Genomic DNA, 19,117 nt, shown 5'->3' with positions numbered 1-19,117 from the left:
TACCCCCACCATCTCGTGTATAACCCCCACATGACCTGCTTATTGCTTAAGACACTCCCCCACCCTAGTCAAGCCGCTGAGCACACCCTTACTGGAAACCGGCTCATATAGGAATGCGGAACCCCTAACCGCCAAAGAAAGTAAACCCCGCCTTTTGCCCGCCAAACTTGCGTGCCAATTCTGACCAGAGTGATAAGCTAGTTCAAACAGTTACTATAGGGTAAATTGTAATTCAATTGGCCACCTACGTGTGGACTGGCATGACTATGCAACTTTCTGTGTGTGTTACAATCTCATTGGCCACTGGCCCCTATAAAACTGCTACGACTCTTAACCTAGGGGTCCAAGTCCCTGCTCCGCTGTGTCGGGTATACTTGGGCCCAAGCTTGAGCTTGCAAATAAACCCTCCTGCGTTTGCATCCGTATCGGCTCCTTGGTGGTCTCTCGGATTCGAAATCGGGGGCATTACAGGAGAACGACAAAATAGAAGAAAATAAATTTAAGAAATACTATCAAAATATTTCCCCAAACTGAAAGTTTGTATGTGTGTGTATAAATATATATATATATATGTATGAATATATATAAATATATGTATTTTTAAGCACACACACACACACACACATTTTACAATGCAAAATGGTCTAGTGAGTCCTGAGCCCAATGAAATGTCGAATTTTGTGTGGAGCAACACACAGGTTGTATCATCTTAAAATGTCAGAATACCAAAGATAAAGAGAAAATCCCAAAATCTTCTGGAGACATAAATAAGCACAATAGGCCCCATCACAAAGAGCTAGATTTAGAATCAGAATGTCAGTAAGATTTTTCAAGAGCAACTCTGGAAGGGGGAAGAAATGGAATCTTCAACATTTGGAAAAATATACATTTTTAAACTAGAATTATATTTTCAGTCAAATACAGTGTTCCATAATGCTTTTTAGAATTGTAGGCTCTCAAAAATGTTAACTCCCAAGATCCCTTTCTCATATGTTTCTGGAGAACATATTCACCTAAAATTAAGTGATAACCCGGAAGGAGAATAAAAATAAACCGAACACAAGAGCTACACACAGGAAATATTGGGATGATGGTGAGGGAAGTCCTGGATTGATAGCGGTATCACTGACCTACAGCTCAGAAGCTGCAGAATAAAATAAGAAGCTGGCAGTGAAAAAAAAAAAAAATCTAGAAGATTATCTGATGTGTATGTACTGAGAGAATTTCATAGTGTATCTGGAGAATTTGGAATCATAGGTACATACAAATTAAAGACATAATTTATCATCAACTCCAGAAAAAAAAAAAAAAAAACAGTTGCAGAAGAAAGCAATTATTTTCCTAGTGTATGGCATTTAACTCAGATATAAAAACATTTACATACTTGTAATAATGTAAACACCAAGTAATGTTTTAACCAAAAATTATAATAAGACTCTAGTGGGATAATGGAAGCCGTAGGAGCGTGTTTTTATATGTATACCCAGATTGTTAAAAGAGCTTCTACTCTGGGACATTAATAGCTAGAAGCAGCCTAAAATTGAGAGGTCAAGAAATCTAAATATCAATGAGACGTTTAGATACGTAACTAAAACTATCAAAAAAAAAGCTTTTAACGTTCAAATACTTGCCTTCAGTGACTGGGTACTTTGGATGGGGAGACGGGGAGGGTGGGAACAGAAGATCTCTGTATTTTATACACTGAACTATTTAGTTAAAATGTATACAAATCTTGATTTTGACTCAGGTCATGATCTCATGGTTCCTGGGATCGAGCCCCACTTCGGGTTCTGTGCTGACAGCACAGAGGCTGCTTGGAATTCTCAGTCTCCCTCTCTTCCCCTCCCCTGCTCACTTCTCTCTCTCTCTCTCTCAAAATAAATAAAGAAAAAAAGAAACATTAAAAAACTTAAATTAAAAATTAGTTATTTTTAAGAAACTGTAACTTGAAATATGTTAAAACCTAAAACAAGGCAATGTTTCTTAGGAACATCAATACTATAATTAATAAGCAAGTTGAAACTGTCATGTCAAAATGATTGAAAAATAATGCTTTGAAAATTTTCAGCTATATTTAAAACTTTGAAAACTGCTTGATCTCCAAGTATGTATACTTTTCCTATGTAATTTTTTACGCTATTTATTTGTTTAGCGTACTCTTTTCCACTGTATCAAAAAAGTCCAATACTACACTGAAATTTTCAGAAATTCTACAGTAATCGAATGTGAATTAACATATGATAGATGCTAGACAGCAAAATCCCAAATGCTGGCATAAATTCTGCCTTTGAATCAACCTCAACTAAAAAGTAGCAAAACTGAAAACAATCTCCATAAAAATCCAATATGGTGCAACATAAAAAAATCACTCCTAAGAAAAAAGGAACCAGTCTTCATCATCTGTCTGAGGTTGAGGTAGGAAACACGCAAACAAAATGCTACTCACTCTATTACTCCTGCCTTCAATTCTGCAATTTACACCCCCCCACCCCGTCTTATGTTCATTTTAAGAAAAGTTATTCTTTGCTTTTTTATTAAAGCGAGAGGGAAATGAAAACATTAATGAGATTGGCCTGGTATAATGCATTTGCAAAAGTGAAACCTTAAAGTGAAATCGAGTGGGGCACAGGAAATCAAATGAGCTTAAGGACTTCACTATAACCAGGGAATAAAAGGTTATTCACTTTGGCAAAATCAAAGCGGTTTCTGACAAGTCTAATTAATGCATAAAATTATTGTTTTTTACAATAGACCTTTAAACTATTTCTACTCAGCAGTCTCCAAGTGGTTTCACTCGGAGCTACTGGAGTTACTGAGCTGAAGTGGCAGCTGCTGTTTTCCTTAGTTTCCTTCATTCCGTAAAAGGAGTGGTAACTTATATTTGGCTTCAAAACACTTTTCTACTGACAACTCCCTGTGCTTTGTTTCTCCCCGAAAAGTTTAATCTAATTTAGGGTATTCAAAGGGGAAAGAATCAGGTTCTTTTTAAAAAGTAATTAAAAGCATGATGCCTTTAGATTCACTTGCTTCTAAATTAGGACTGCCCTTTCAAAGAAATATTAAGCTGAAACAGATAAAGTTCATCTCCGTAAATACTACAATTATCTGGGGATAGAAGGATCTATATGTAAGCCAAGTTCTCCACACCTGTGGTTTAGCAATATCCACTCGAAAGAAAGATTAAGCAGCAATCAAACTGCATTCTGAACTATTCATTAGATGTCAAAACATTAAATCCCTTACTCTTAAAGATCGATGAACTCTATTTTCATATTTGAATACTTCTTTATCATAAAAACATATTCATGCCTTTTTGGTCACAAAATATGATTGAGATTGACCCTAGATTTGACCATAGAGAGCCTTCAACAAAATATTACTGAGACAAAAGTATACAGTCTGGAATTTTTCAGTGAGTCATTTAGAGTGAATAAAACTAAATAAAATGAATGGGGGGAAATGTAAAAGGTAAAACATCCCCTGATTCAATTAACTAAAGGCAAGCTCCCTCTGACTTTTTACAACTAAACATTCTTCTGTGGATACAAGTAGGCTAATTAAATAGGAAGCTTCATGCTTCTTAATTACTCACATTTCTCACAGAAAGATACTATGTGAAATGTAACAGTCATTCTATAGAAACTAAAGTGCACATTTCCAATTTCACATGATGAAATTGTTGGAAACAAGATATCCACAAGTTAGTATGTATAAGATATGGTATACTGGACTGAGCTCCTTGTATGTAAATGAAAGAATGATCTAAACATGATTCTTTTAACATTTAGGGTTATAAATACATTCACTAATTGCACTGTAAATCCATAAAATATAGGAGAGTCTTTATAGAATAATAGGTTTGCAGCAAAACAGGTATGGCAAATCACTAAGCTAAATATTTATGGAACATCTTTTTCAAAAAATAGATTAAATGCAATCTATAATGGCGTAATTTATTCATCAAATTATAAAAATAAAATAATCCACACAAAATAATTTTCTTTACAAAAGAACTGGAAAAATAGCTAATCAAAGGGGCTCCTGGTGGTTCAGTCAGTTAAGTGTCTGACTTTTCAGCTCAGGTCATGATCTCACGGTTCATGAGTTTGAGCCCTGTGTCAGGCTCTGCACTGGCAGCATGGAACCTGCTTGGTATTGTCTCTCTCCTCTCTCTCCCTCTCTTTCTCTCTCTCTATCAAAATAAATAATTAAACATTTTAAAAAAAAAAAATAGCTAATCAAGGACTTCATAAACTTCTTAAATATATAAAGGATCATTATCATTAATGTAATTTGTTATTAACTTTCTATAAATGTGGGCCACTGTATTGAAATCATTTTGAAATGTATTAAAAATGTCTCTTATTCTTATTAAACAACATTTAACTTTTTCTCTTTGTCTTCATTGTGTACACCATCACATATGTAGCACTTACTTGAATTCACCCAGATTTCTGGTTCTCTGCTTCCAAATCTAGTGATACTTCTGTGCACATCTTCCCTGCCATCAAATGGTTGACTCACAGCTGTATGTCATACAGCTGTAAACTAGAAAGTACTAACCAATGGCTCTTAAATCAGGCACTCAGACTAGGCATATCACCTACCACCTTTCACAGGAATTTCTTTAACCAGAAAAAGGTTTTGTATGCACTTGTAGCACAATGTCCCAAACATAGAAGACTTCATTGCACATTTTTAAACAAGTGAGTAAATAAATATATGACATTAGCAGAAAATAAATAAGCTTGGGAGATACACATTCTTCTAAAATAAAACTAGGAAAATTAAGCAGGAGAAAATCTTTCAGAGGATAAAACAAGAGTGAGCATTTTGTAATCACTGATTTTGCATTCACAGAAGACATTACTTGTTCTAAGACCACTGCTTGTGTAAGAATGGTATTTTTGCAAAGGGCAATGAAGGTGGACTCTTAGAGCAGTCAACTTTGACAAAGCTTTTTGTCATCAGTGTTCATGTGAAACTTACTTGCTCAAGTGACAATAACTACATTTTCTTTTTTGCCTGTATTTTTATTATTGTTTAGCTATTCCCCATGGAAGATAAGGGTTTTGTTAATGTAACCAAGAAATTCTTCAAATGTCTCCTGCTGGGGACTCAACATCTTAAACCACAGTTTTGCCTCCACTGACATGTTCTTAAATCCTACCTTATGTTTCTGCCAAGAGAAAAAAAAAAAAAAAGAAAAAAGGAACCTACTCTATATCCAGACTTCCCTTTACACCTTTACTTTAAAAGCCTTATTGCTATTAGAATGACAAAGTTATTTTAGTGGGTCTCCACTAATTTAGTGTTTGGGGCAAATTGCCTAGTGGGAAAACATTCAATTTAATGGCTAATGAGAAATCTACTTTAAAGCAACTCCTGAAGGAAATCTTTAAAAAGAACAGCTTAAGTTGTGTTTGTTTTCTCTTCCCATGGCAAAACAACCATAGTCATTTACTAATAACCCTCTGTATTTCATCTCTGAATTCCATAACCCTCACAAATTTCAGAGGTACTAAATTTAAATTAAAAGATCCTCTTAACCTATTCAACGTTGCCTATTCTCCATAGCACTTTTCACCTTCTGAAAAGCTAGATGACTTATTTATTTAATACGTTCATTTGTTGTTGTCTGTACTTACACACACTTAAATGAAGACAAGAACATTTGTCTGTTTTGTTCGCTATTGTATCCTAAACACCTTGCTTGGCACAGATGTTGAATATGTATTTCCTGAATAAATAAATGAATTAGTCAACCAAAATTTCTTCCCATTTTTTTTAATTTCAAGTTGAAGTTACATGAAGCATTACAAGTTATTAACTACTGGGGGGGGGGCTATATTTAATAAACTTGAGTTCATAAACTTGAAATCCGGATTATCACATAGGACCACGCAAGCACAACCTAAATAAATGATTTTTTCCTACGCTCTAACCACACATGCAAAATAAGTCAGCTGCACTCATACTGCAATATCCATTGATGTTTGTTTACCTTTTTATTAAACATATGCATCAGTAGTGGGAAAGATTAAGATCACAACTAATATAACAATGGAAAAATTCTTAGACATACTCCATAGGAATACGGTAGCTCCAAGCATATTTCTTTCAGGTGAAAAGATGCCCATTCTTAACATGCTATTTGATTCAAAAGCTATTCAAGAGTAAATTATTTAAAAATAAAGAGGCTACAACCTGGGGCCTATTGCATTTCTCTGACCCAAACAGGAGATTTGGGGTTGGTCTCCCAACATTTTCATGGCTTCAATTTATTTTTCAAATGAACTTAGCTCAATACATTTAGCTGATGTCTTCTTTTTTTTTTTTTTATTTTTTTTTAAATTTTTGTTTTTCAACGTTTTTATTAGCTGATGTCTTCTTGTGTTTCTACAGGTTTATGCCTATTTTAAACTCCAAATGCTTAAGGATATTCATACTTCCAAATGATAGAGAACTACATCTTATCAAAAAACAATAAAATCCGTTGGCAAGTACTTAAGAAACATTCAGGTTTTGAGAACTTATCTTACTGACCTTGAAAGAGAAAAAAAAATGAACAGTTTCTCTCTGAATTTCTCTAAGTCTACTTATTTCTTATTAGAATTAATAATGCTTAAATATCAGCTTGAGAGAACCAAATGATCCTAAAACAATTGCCCAGCATTAACATGAACATTTGCAAGCAAGCATATCTATTTGAAAGTTACAAGCTACTATATAGGCCAAAATTTGCAAAGTAATTGGCTGCATTAAAATGAATAAACAAGTTATGGTGGCAAAGTGACAAACAAAGCAAGTCAGCAAACAGACATAAAAAGCCACACTGGAGGGGCGTGTGGGTGGCTCAGTCGCTTAAGCATTGGACTCAGGTCATGTTCTTGCAATTCCTGGGATCCAGACCTGCTTGGGATTCTCTCTCCCTCTTTCTCTGTCTCTCTCTCAAAATAAATAAATGAACGTAAAAAAAAAAAAAAAAGACTCTGGAGAAAACACATATACAAAGTAAATACCGCTTACTTGGTTAGCAGTACAGTGGTTAGTATTCATAATGTCAGCCCTACACTGCTAATTATTGACTTGACCCTTAGCAAGTGTCTGAATCTACTGCATTCTCAATTACCTGCTCTAAACATGAGGATTTTGAATTAGATAAGATGATTTTAGTTTAGAAGGGAAAGAGGTTAGTTTACAAAGTTCAATAGGTAAAACAAAACAACAGGAAAATTGCAGGGCACCAGAGTTTGACCTGCTTGCCTCTTTGGCTCTCACCTCCACTCTCTCTGCCCCATCTTCCAACCCCACGTGTCTCTCAGTAACCTTCCTAAAACCTCTGGATTCACTTGTGAAAAGTTCTGGAAGGCATGGTGTCAATAGACCACTTTACTGCCTAAGGTTCTTATTCTCCATGAGACGACACACTCTGGCTATTGATCATCAATTTAAAGTTTTCTCTTTCTCTATATCATGTATAATTTTATTATACTCATGGATATAATGCTTTTGGAGTGGATATGAGGCATAAAGAATAGCAATTTTGTACTTATTCTCAAAGATAGATATCACACCTCAAGATAGTAAATCAAGAAAGTATTGAATTTTTACAACTTAGCAGTCAAAACACATTTGCTTGTAACTTTTAAAACAGAAGAGGTAGAGACAGAATAAAAAATTCTCTTGTCACTGGCTTGATATGTAATTCTAAGAAGGCTTTAAGCTTTAAAATTCTGATGTTAATATTAAGTCAACTGGTCAGTGACTATTACACTCTTTGTAACGTATCTTTAATAACATTACAAAAAATACTTTGTATCTGTCAGAATAAACCTGAGATTTACAATACTTTCCAAGAGCATTCTCTTATTTGTGAGAGTTTATTTGATGTTCTTATATTAATAACAAAGAGGAAGGGGGAGTTTAGAATGGGAGTTAAAATTGCAATAAGCTTAAATATGAAATTGCTAACCAACTGAGATATCTTCTATCTACCTGCAATAAAACATGGAATTTAGCTGTGTATACTGCCACCTATAATTCACTGAAATATAACACATTCTTCTCAGATAAAAAAAAAAAAAAAAAAAAAAAAAAAAGAAAATTTGCAAATGTTGCTGAACACAATATAAATCAGCAGGGACTGTGTGATCATCAGCAATTTAAGAGAACAGCACCATATTAAAAAGATATTCTTAAATGCTGTGACCTTTACTTTTTAATCCATTTTACCCACAATTATTAAAATTGGAATAAAACTATAAAGTCAGTAACATTGCTGCCTTTACACCTAAAATTCTTCATATATAAAATGTAAGTGCACAGAAATAAATTGTTCTTGTTAGACTCTCCAATCTATGAATCAGATCTCATGCTCTCGTGCATGTCCTTATTTTAAACATAAAAATGTTACATAAATTATGAGAAAACCAGCTAAATCCAAACTACTAATTTTAAGGGTGAGGAAGAAGGGAATTTTTTAAACGGGCATTTATTTTAAAATTGTAAATGAATTTTCCCATCCCAGATTAATTTGGGTGTGCTATTAAAAAGAATTATGACGAAGATCAATAGATTTTTAAGATAAATAAATCACATGCTCTTGGTTGATATTTACTCATTTTTTTTGCCTTTCAGAGATAAATATTATTTTATACATTTAATTCTAGAAAAATAGTTACTCAAATAAGGAATGCTATACTAAAACATAAATAACTGAAAAGCCAAAAACCTTTTAGACAAATATTAATATGAATTTCAGTAAGAACCATAAAACAACTAGTAACTTAGTTTTCCAATCAGAAGGCATTGTCAAAGCTCTTTATGCAGGTTAGAAATACTCTCCACTCGGAATGTGAAAAACGGGTTATTATCTCAGGACTTTCTAACTGAAACAAGCCTCTTAGGGTTTCTGGGATATCAACACTAAAAATTGGGAAGTTTTAAAATACTGTTAATGAGGAAATTATTGAAAGGGTAACAATCTTAATTCCCGTCTTCCCACATCAATGTCAAAAGGAACTCACCATGTAGGGGCACTTGGTTCAGTCAGTTAAAGGCAGACTGTTGATCTCTGCTCAGGTCATGATCCCAGGGTTCATGAGTTGAGGTCCCATGTGGGGCTCTGCGCTGACTGAGCCTCTCCCTCCTCTCTCTGGGTGTGCACATGCTAGCTCTCTTTCTAAATAGATAAATAAACAAACTTAAAAAAAAAAACAAAACACCTCATACTGCAATTAAGAGAGGTCCATATAATTACAACATATATTTCCCCTTCCAGAACCTCCATCTGTTGCCACCATCAGTGGTTTCAGTCAACAGGGGCTCCTAGGAGTGAATGAGCAGGTCTCAGGAGAGGGCTCCTGCTCACCATTTGAGTGCCTCACTTCGTGGGAAGAGCAAAGTTTCTGCTGTCTCTCACATATTTGTTTGGGAAATTCTCTTACTTGCCTTCAGGAGTGGACCTGAACAGCACAATGGTAAGCCCTGTAACAAGAACCTGGAGTGATGTAAATGTTCCACGTGTGAAAGGATTCCAGTTGAAAGCACCAATGGAGCCTCTGAAACAGAGCATCTGAAACAGAGCATCTCACCCATGCACTCTAAGGGACACACAACTGAAGAACTAGAAGGCTGCCCCCGTAAATCCCCTATTTACAGAAGACCGAAACTTCTCTTCCAGCCAAGGAATATCTGCAAAGAATCTATCCCCCCCCCCCCCACCCCCTTAAGCCAATAAACTCACTGCTTGGACTCTGGCTGGACTCCCTGCTCTCTGGGCTCCTCCCAGATAAATGCAGCCTCCCCAGGCGCTCAGACTTTTCAAAAGGTTCCTACCTTTTGCCTTCCCTGTGCAATTCTTCTGCTATTCCTGAATAAACTAAATTTCTGGTATTTGCACTTTCCTCCATTTACCTCCTTTTTTTTTTTCCACAGATGCTATCATAGATCTAGTTAGCCCATGGTTTTATATTTTTTTAATTAATGCTCAGATCCAGTGGGAATTCATCTTTGTATATCATGAAAGATGAAAAACTAAACCTTTCTTTTCACAACAGACACAAAATTTCTCCATTTTAAACCAAGCAAACTTCTACATCACCTGAAGTTGTGTCATCTGCCCTGTTTCACTGATATGTTTTTATTTTCTTATACCAAAAAACATAGTTTTAACTACTATACCTTTTTTTTTTTTTTTTTTTTTTTCCTACCGTGTGTACTTTACCTTTATACTTAAATCCTTTCACTCTGGTCAACTAATCCTGACTTTATTAGCCTGTGAAAAACCTCACAGGATTACTCTTAATCTTGCATGTGCAAAATAGTTGTGAGCCTAATTACAGAATTATATCCAAACTCCATAATATCTAAACCATAATATAAGTGTCAAATATGGAATGAAGAAGCTGGGGAATATGGAAATGCATATATATATATATATATATATATATATATATATATATATATATGCAACTAATAGCCTTTTTTTTTTTTTTGAAGTGACATAATTCCATTTCAGGAGATTGAAGAAATGAGAAGCTAGGAGCAAGACAGTGTCCCCTCTGGCTTGAAATTCAGTATATTGCTTTGAGTCCACAAAGTTAATCAACATTTCTTTTTAAATTAACCCTGAAATACTCTTCTAAATTATAGTATCTCCCGATTCTACCTAAGGCAGCAAATGTTCTCCCATCTCCCTCTCTGTTTACCCTTAACATCTAACATTCTAATCACGGAGGACTCCTTCTTACCTTATCATCATGACCTTATAAAAGAAATAAAACAATCCAGAATATTGGCTTTTTTGCTTACTCTATTCATATTCATACAGTCAATGCAGTAAATAGAAAATAAGATTAACATTAGACAACAAAGAAAATCATAATGATAGCAATTGGAGAGAGAAGACATGCATTTCGTTAGTGGAAAGTAAGAGATAAAGTGTTTTTAACACACTCGTACCATGGGCTTTCTGTATTAGGTTTCTTAGCAATAATCTACTTGAAAAGACCTTTTTCAAATACAGATTATTAAAAACATATATTGTGGAATTGAGTGAAGTATCTTAGAAATATCTTTTAAAATGAATAATAGCAGAAAGTGAAAAGGTCAAGCATTCATGTGTTTAGCCAGCACATCTTTATTAAGTACTGGTTATGCAGCCAACAATTTCATCAAAAATGTGACCATTCAGCTGAACGTTTGTTAGGTTCCTTGGGCTTAAACAGTACTCTCTCTTATCCTGTTCAGCAGAATGACAATATGTTCTTGGTAAATTCGATACTTAGGTAGTCTGACTAGGCAAGGTTAAAAAATGGTTGGCGAAAATCAGCAATCAGCACTTCATCATTAGATTAGCAACAGCGGCCAAGGTCCTCAAATATATATGCTAATGAACAAGCAATAATATTAGGTTTTATCATAATTCTAAGGCTAAAGTTGGCTATTGGCCCAAATCTTACCCAAAGCATTATTCAGGTATGAATGCTGAATGAGGATCTCACCCTTCTCTGCTGACCTTAAATTTGGTCAAGTTCTTGCACGTGGTGATGGGGAGGGGAAAATCTAATGAAATAAAATTAAGGCCTCCTGACATTGGAGATTTAAGCCAATCTCCAATGAGATTGAGTCCAAAGCCAGGATAAACTGAGTCCAAAGCCAGGATGTTGCCCGTAATTGAAAAGATTAATTTGCTGTTTGATGATCTCTGTAAGAAAAGCTTTATGCTGTCACTGCCTTCACTTCCTCACTGTGCAAGTCCTTCTCACTTCAGATAGGTCTTTCTACTAACCCATATCACTGTTGTCTTTAAAACAGTAACAAAACTGCCCTTTTCTAGAAATTTTTGCTTACCTAATTGGTGTTATTCTAGTCTTTTCTTTATTCTCCGTGCACTCAACATTTATAGTCATTATATGTTTTAACAGGTTTATTTTCATACTGTTCAGTGTTCAGACCTGTTAATGTATATTCTTTATTTATCACATTGAGCGTGAATCCTTAAAAAAATATACCCATGATTTAAATTTTTTGCTTTTTTAATTTTTTTTAATGTTTATTTTTGAGAGAGAGACAGAGATAGAACGTGAGCAGGGGAGGGGCAGAGAGAGAGAGGGAGACACAGAATCTGAAGCAGGCTCCAGGCTCTGACCTGTCAGCACACACAGCTCAATGCGGGGCTCAAACCCACCAACCGCGGGATCATGACCTGAGCCCAAGCCAGATGTTTAACCGACTGAGCCACCCAGGCTCCCCCTACATTTTTTTTTCCTATTATTTCAGTATTCCTATGGCTGTGCTCCTATCATAACAGCACCAGTGCATGCTTTTGCTTCTAAACTTATAAGAAGCTACTGAAGAGAATACTAACAGCAAAACTAGGCAGAGAAATTGCAAGGAGGAGAATGCTAAAGAGAAAGTTAAATACAATTGAGGCTTGACACTCAGAATTGGTCATTCTAATAAACTCATTCTATTTTCAGTCACTGATTTTCACTAATTTGTTTTTAATTTTGAGAATTCTAGTACTCAACGGCATGGATAGAGTAGAAGGTATTAAGGCTTTACATCAAGGAACTGGAAGAAAGATAAGCGAATCTATCAAATAAGAGTACTTTAATCCTAAAATTGCGACGAATATAGAAGAAAAATATTTTTGCAACGAAAGAGCCATGTTCTTATCAAGATGATTTTAAAAATCTATCTACATATAGTATTATCATATAAATTAAAGCTTATAGAAAATGTAAACTTATCTGGAAAAAAGTAAATAAAAGTTTCAATATAAAACATGATCATGAAATAAAGGTCATTATTGATTTTTATGTCTTGGTGCCTAATTAAAATTTTGTTAGTTTAGTCTTCTTCATTCATTATTTGCATCCAATTCTTCAAAATTATATTATAATTTCCGTAAAATAGGAACAATGTTAAACTGTTTTTGCACCTCAAAGTAAATTCTTTAGTTTGTGTTTCATGAAGGAAATAAAACCACTAGGAAAATCAATGCCAATTATTCTCCATAATTATCTTATTTCAGGATACCTCATTCAAAACATCTGGCTATCAAAATATTTAACACTGACTGAGAGTCTACTACAGGCCAAGAATTTTACATATAACATTTCAGGTAAGCCTCACAATGACTCAACAAGGTCAATATATCATCATATTTTAACAGATGTTCAGCATGTTTGACACACTTTGACAGAGTTTCAAAGAAGTTAAGTAGTGTGCCCAAGTTCACATATTTTGAGAAGCAGGGATTTGAGCCCAATTTGGCTTAATTCTCAAGTTTATGTTCTTCATAATTTACTGTATCATTGTCTGCCATAGTTGGGTGCCTTTAGAAATGAGTCACATATAGAACCTACCCTGTAGGGCATCCAATACACATACCCTGAATTACCAAGTACCCTTCTAAAAGAAACGCAATATTGTTCCTCTGTCAGTACTTATTATCAAAATAATAATACATATTTTACTTGCAGTAGGTATGTAAGATTCCAAATCATCTTCCTTTGATTATTTCTTTCTGCGTTGAAGAGCATTTTAAAGTTGTTTCTTTCCATTTTCTGCCGGCACAAGATGGTCAAATAAATTTGTTTAACTTTGAAATTTCAAATTAAAACAATCTTTTCTGAGCAACATTGAAGAAGTTAGTATCAAATGATAGTTGAAACAGAATTTCCCTTTTAAAGACCAGAAATATATACAAAATAAACACAGATATTTGCACTGTATAAAGTGATTACACTCCCCCCTCCCCCCCCCCCCCCCCCCCCAGCTTTTAACAAACTCTGAGAAATCAAGGCAATGCTTCTGGGACCGCTGATCAACATCCTATCTTTCAGGACTGAAGGAACCGGAGATGCATTTCTCTTGGGCACGTGTGTTCTATCAATTTCCATTTTCAATCATTAAAACCTACAATTTCCATTTCAGGCTGGACTGCATGAGAAAGAGATGGCTGCTTATAGTCTATTCACTCTAGTAAAAAAAAAAAAAACGAAACATATTCAAGTTTCGGTTTCCTGACAATGCCCTGTGCCCCCGCCCCACATGCACACACACAAAACACCTCCTTAAATACATTTCCATGGCTCAACTCAATGATGTACTAGCCATTTGACTATGATGAAAGCTGTATTCTTGTCAGTACAAAATCTGAATGAACCCCACTTCTAAATTAGTTCTTTTTTTTTTTTTTTTTTTTTTTTTTTTACTTTTTAAGTAAATCTAACTCGAACTAGAGAAACATCGTGTTGTAGAAAGATGAGCTTCAACATTAGCATCAAGAGGTCTGGATTTGAGTTTTGTATTGATTTGGTGAGTTACTTAAATTCTGAACATCCTTACTATCTTTACCTATGATATTGAAATGATAATACCTTTAGATATGGGAGGTTATGCTAACTTACGTAAGAATGTTTGGAATACATTGGCTCTTTAAAGTTAATTATCCAGTTTCACTTAAAAAAAATCAAAACTGTAATAAAATAAAGAATATTACAGTATAGTGTTCCCAGGCCCATTTAAATGAGGCATCATGAAAATCAAGTTTCTAACACAAAAAATTATACTAACTAGCCAGTCAAACTGAGATAGATAATTTTTTCATTGAAGTATCTATTTGTTCTGTTTACTATTATAATTCCAATTACTAATTACTAACATAATTCTCAAGTTATGTTTGATATTCTTTGCATGGTGACTGTCTCCAATAACATTTTCAAACTCTTCAGAAAATAATGCTGTGGTTTGTGGATTATCAATATGGATGCTTGTGGATTATCAAAATTTGGATAATCTCATTCTGTATTTATAAACTCAAGGGGCTTCCCCTTAAGAAAACAATTTATACTTGCCAAATAAACACTAGCATTATGCTGACTGTATCACTGTCAGATAAGAAGCAAACACACTGGTGAAGAAAAAACACAGAATTCTAGATACCTTTTTTCTTACTCAGACAAACTTAATCAGGGCTTGCAATTAATTTTTGAAATTGTTCTGAACCGATCTAAATGTTCAAACCTTCATTTCTACCTCTGGACCCCATCAGTAAAACCCACACGGCATTCATGTTAGCAAAACAGCTTGCTTTTTAAATGTGATGTCTTGTAGTTCTTACTCACAATCCTAATAATATCATTGATTTCAGGAAACTTTCAGTAAGTGATATGAATGCTATCAAAAGCAGAAGCTGTGATTCATTTTTTTCTTCTTCTTTTTCTTTTTCTACCTGGACAATTAAGATTAGTCCTAACAATGTGACTGTAGAGGCCTCTGGGTAATTAGAAGTTTCCTGAGGTTAAATGTGTAATACAGCAAAGATACTATCGTCTCTTAAAATTCTACCCACACGCTAAAATACTTACATAAGACACAAATGGTTAAATAAAAGTGCTGGGAGCAGTCACCCATCATAACATAGAGGTAACTAGATTTTTTTTTTCCAGATTCAAAAAACAAGCATCACATAAAATTTTATCTGATTGATTTTTTTTTTCCTGTAATTTAAGATGGCCAAAAGAACTATTCTGTCTACTAAGGCCAAAATAAAACTAAGGCATATGACCTTTTTACTAATTCAGGTGTGTCTTTAACACACTAAGGAAGTAAACAATGTTCTGGAAAAATAGGATGAAACAAAGATGAAGAAGATAAGAGACATTTTTGAGAAATCAGATTTTTCAATATCCAAAGCAATGACAGAAAAAGGTAAGATGAGATTACACACTTTGATTTTCAGAGAAAGAGGTCATGACATAATAAGGATTGTCATTCTAAATTAGATCTATTTATTTGCATTCTGAAAGAAGGTGTGGAACAAAACATTAGTTTCCCAAAGACTATTTATCACTCAGTGATACAGTATGTGAAGGAACTGACCAGAATGTTAGTATGTTAAATGTTCACCACCCACACTCGGGGAAAAAATATCTATCTGGAACCCATATCGGACACCATTGCCTAATTTAAAAATATTCCTGGACCTCTTATTGATCAATATCTCTTATAGAAAGGATGAGAGTGTAGTATCTGAACTGAAACAGTATTATTAGAAAATGATATCGTGAGCATTAGGATGTATAATTCATGTTGCTTTCATTTGCTCAGACCATTGTAAAAATCCATAAATCATTTTCTTCTTCATGTATTGCTTAAGTGCAATTTGTCATTTTGCATTAGAGGGCTGCTTCAGCTCATCAGTGCTTTTAATTCACTGTTTAGAGTTTAACAAAATGCTGGCCCTGACTGATAACTGAAAAGACACTGAAATGTGAAGCCGTACCAATATTAACGAGGTTAAACAAAATGGAGAAGAACATTTCTACTTTGAATATCAAGTAATGCTTTAATGGAATATCTAGTATTCCCAGTCCCCAAAATATGTATTAGTTTGTTCTCTGTTGAGTTGAGAGCATTACAACACAGTAACTAAGGAGTTACCTAAATGTGTACAATATGCTATCAATCTTTTCTAGAAACTTAGTCAACATTGTCTCTATAACTAGATGAACAAAAATATCAGCGTCCCTGGCTTTGGCTCCAAAACTTTCCACCTCTAAAGTTAGGTTGCACTTCCACAAATAAACCTATTTCATAGCCATAAGAGATGCAACGCAGTCCAGGTCCTTTGTGATTGCTCTCTGCACTCTCCTTGCTGCGAATGGCAAATGCCAGGAACCATCTACCTCAATCCTGGCCAGGTCTGGTGTTTGAAAGACTTCTTATTGACAATTTAAATTTTTTTTCTTTCATTTCTTTAAAAAAAATCTTCTCTCAAAGCTCTGGGCACACTGCAATAATAAGAGGATTTAGAAACAAATTGCTTTCAAGTCAAGTTAAATCACTGCAAACACTCATTTATCCAACCGCTGGTTAACAAACTTGTTTCCCTCCCGCTTTTTCCACAAAAGGGTAAGAAAGAAAGCAACCCTGTTACCTAGTTTCAAAGTTTCTAACTATGTATATAAAAAGCATTTGTGGGATCCTTTGCACCCCCCAATTTCTGCTGCACTTAGAGGCCAATGAAACACACGAATGTGCATTATCACTCTCATACACCAACCAGGACTTTTATGAAAATTGATTTTGATACACCTCTCGAAATAATAATTACTGCTTTCCCACTCTGATTTAGGATGCAATTTGTTTTAGCCCAGACGGTTGGCTCCCCTGGAGAAGGTGTTGGAGGTAGGGGTAGGGAGGTGCTCCATAGGTATCACTGCTCCCTTCCGGGTCCAGTAATGGGGGAAGGGGGATAGAGGGATGCGGTTTATTACACGATGTTCCGCACTTCAAAGAGGTCGTGAACCCCACCACCGAGGCTCTTATTTACTTAATAATGGCTTCACTAAATTCTGGGGTCCACCGAAGGACACGTAAAAGAAAAAGGAATTAAGAGGCATTTTTAAAAGGCTGTTGTTTTGTGGGTGACGGGGTGGGGCTGTTTTATGGTTCCAGGATAAAGAAGCGGAAAAGGCTATTAATGCCAGTATCTGAATCTTGTTCGGAACAAAATGCTCTGGCAGTTGTCTTTGGCTGGAGCTACCTAGAAGGAAGACAAGGCCGGGCTCGGGTCTGTTCCCCCTAGCAGAAGACCCCGCTGTCACCCTGAGTGTCCAGGGGAGCCTTAGAGACTAGAAGTTCGAGAGGCGAGACCTCTAGAGGGCCCGGGCCGGCGTCGCCTGCGCGGACACAGGCCTCTGTGACCCAAGAAATCCTGCAGAGCCCCCAACAGGCGAACCCTGCGGAATGGGAGCTCCAAAGCAAAATTCTCTGGCTTGCCCTATGCTGCTTTCGCCGCTAGGAGACGCCTGTAACCCACGTTTGCGAGAGAGTTCCCGGCTCAAACACAACAGCTCCAAAAAAAAAAAAAAAAAAAAAAAAAAGAAAGAAAGAAAGAAAAAAAAAAAAAAAGCAGCTCAAGTGTTACAGTGGATGTAGTGATTATTTACAGGCAAATCTGGCCATCTCTCCACGTTCTCATCTCCACCTCTGGAAGCTCTTTGGCTCTCAGAGAACGCCTCAAGTCCGCCCAAACTTCATCTACGTTTTGAAAACACAAACCCTCTTCCCCAAACAGTTTCAGATCTGCATTGTCATTCAGCCACATGTCTCTCACACGCAAACACGCGTGCACACGCGCGCGCACACACAAGTGTTTCCATATGTATAAATGAAAACATTAGAAAATTACCGTCATTTTAAAAAATGCTCCAGGATTCTGATGAGTCAGCTAGAAGAGCTCAAAATATTTCATTTCAGTCCTGCAGATCTAAAGAAAAAGGGGGGAAGGGTGGAAAGTACAGATGCAATGCCGTTATTAATATTCAGATATACTATAATCTCCTTTTCATTGATCCACAGGTCGTTTTTATAAACTGCCATTCCATTCTCAGCAGTAGACGTGATGCTAAAATCATTTTAACTGCAGCGGTTTTCTCTTGGCTATGGCCAGTAGTCAATTTACTGCAGCTGAAAAAGGATTAGCCATTTTTGCTGGCATCCTTTCCTCCCAACCGCTCAAAGGCACGACCCATCTCCATGAAAGAGCCCGGGGCGGAGGGGGGGGTGGTGGCGGATGGGGGGGGGGCAGGGCAGTAGACACGCACTCTCGGGACTCACAGAGGCATGCCTCCGTCTGCAATCACGCCCGTGGACACTTGCTCTGCTTAATTCCCTATCACGAAGAGATGAAAACGTACCTCGGGCTTGGGGAAATGGTCCGCCTTTTCTCGAAGGTTGTGTTGGTGTTACCCTCGGGTCATTCATTACCAGGAAGCCGCGAGGGATCGTCCCATATTGTGGCATAAGACGACTAAACTGGGGCAGCTTTAGTGAATAAACAACCCCCGTACAGCCCATTAATTAGTATAAAAACATGCTTTAAAAAATCTTTTTTCTCGGAGAATGGACATTCATTCCACTCTCTAACAAGAGTTCGCGCTGTATTTTAACTTCACAAGAAGTGGATGCATGCATGCTCTGCTTTGCCCCCGCGCCACGGCAGTGGGCCCTCAGAGTTCGTCAAGCGCATCCTTCGAGATCCGGGTGGGGGGTTCGGGACTCCGCTGGGGCTTTCACAGACCTGAGCTCCGGCATG

At 36.1% G+C, this 19,117-nt stretch overlaps 1 long non-coding RNA gene across 1 annotated transcript; it reads right to left on the bottom strand.

Moving 5' to 3' along the window:
* Positions 1 to 13,782: 13,782 nt before the first annotated feature.
* Positions 13,783 to 19,117, bottom strand: LOC147581762 (uncharacterized). Its single transcript, XR_015249748.1, has 3 exons — positions 18,720 to 19,117; positions 18,212 to 18,289; positions 13,783 to 13,992 (listed from the first exon to the last, which is right to left on the bottom strand). It is a non-coding gene; the product is annotated as an uncharacterized LOC147581762 (long non-coding RNA).

The sequence above is a fragment of the Puma concolor genome, chromosome B1 (assembly GCF_028749965.1).
Source record: "Puma concolor isolate L17-30 chromosome B1, mPumCon1.1.hap2, whole genome shotgun sequence".
NCBI lineage: Eukaryota > Metazoa > Chordata > Mammalia > Carnivora > Felidae > Puma > Puma concolor.
The sequence above is the reverse complement of the archived record's forward strand: the minus strand, read 5'-3'. Positions and strand labels throughout refer to the sequence as shown.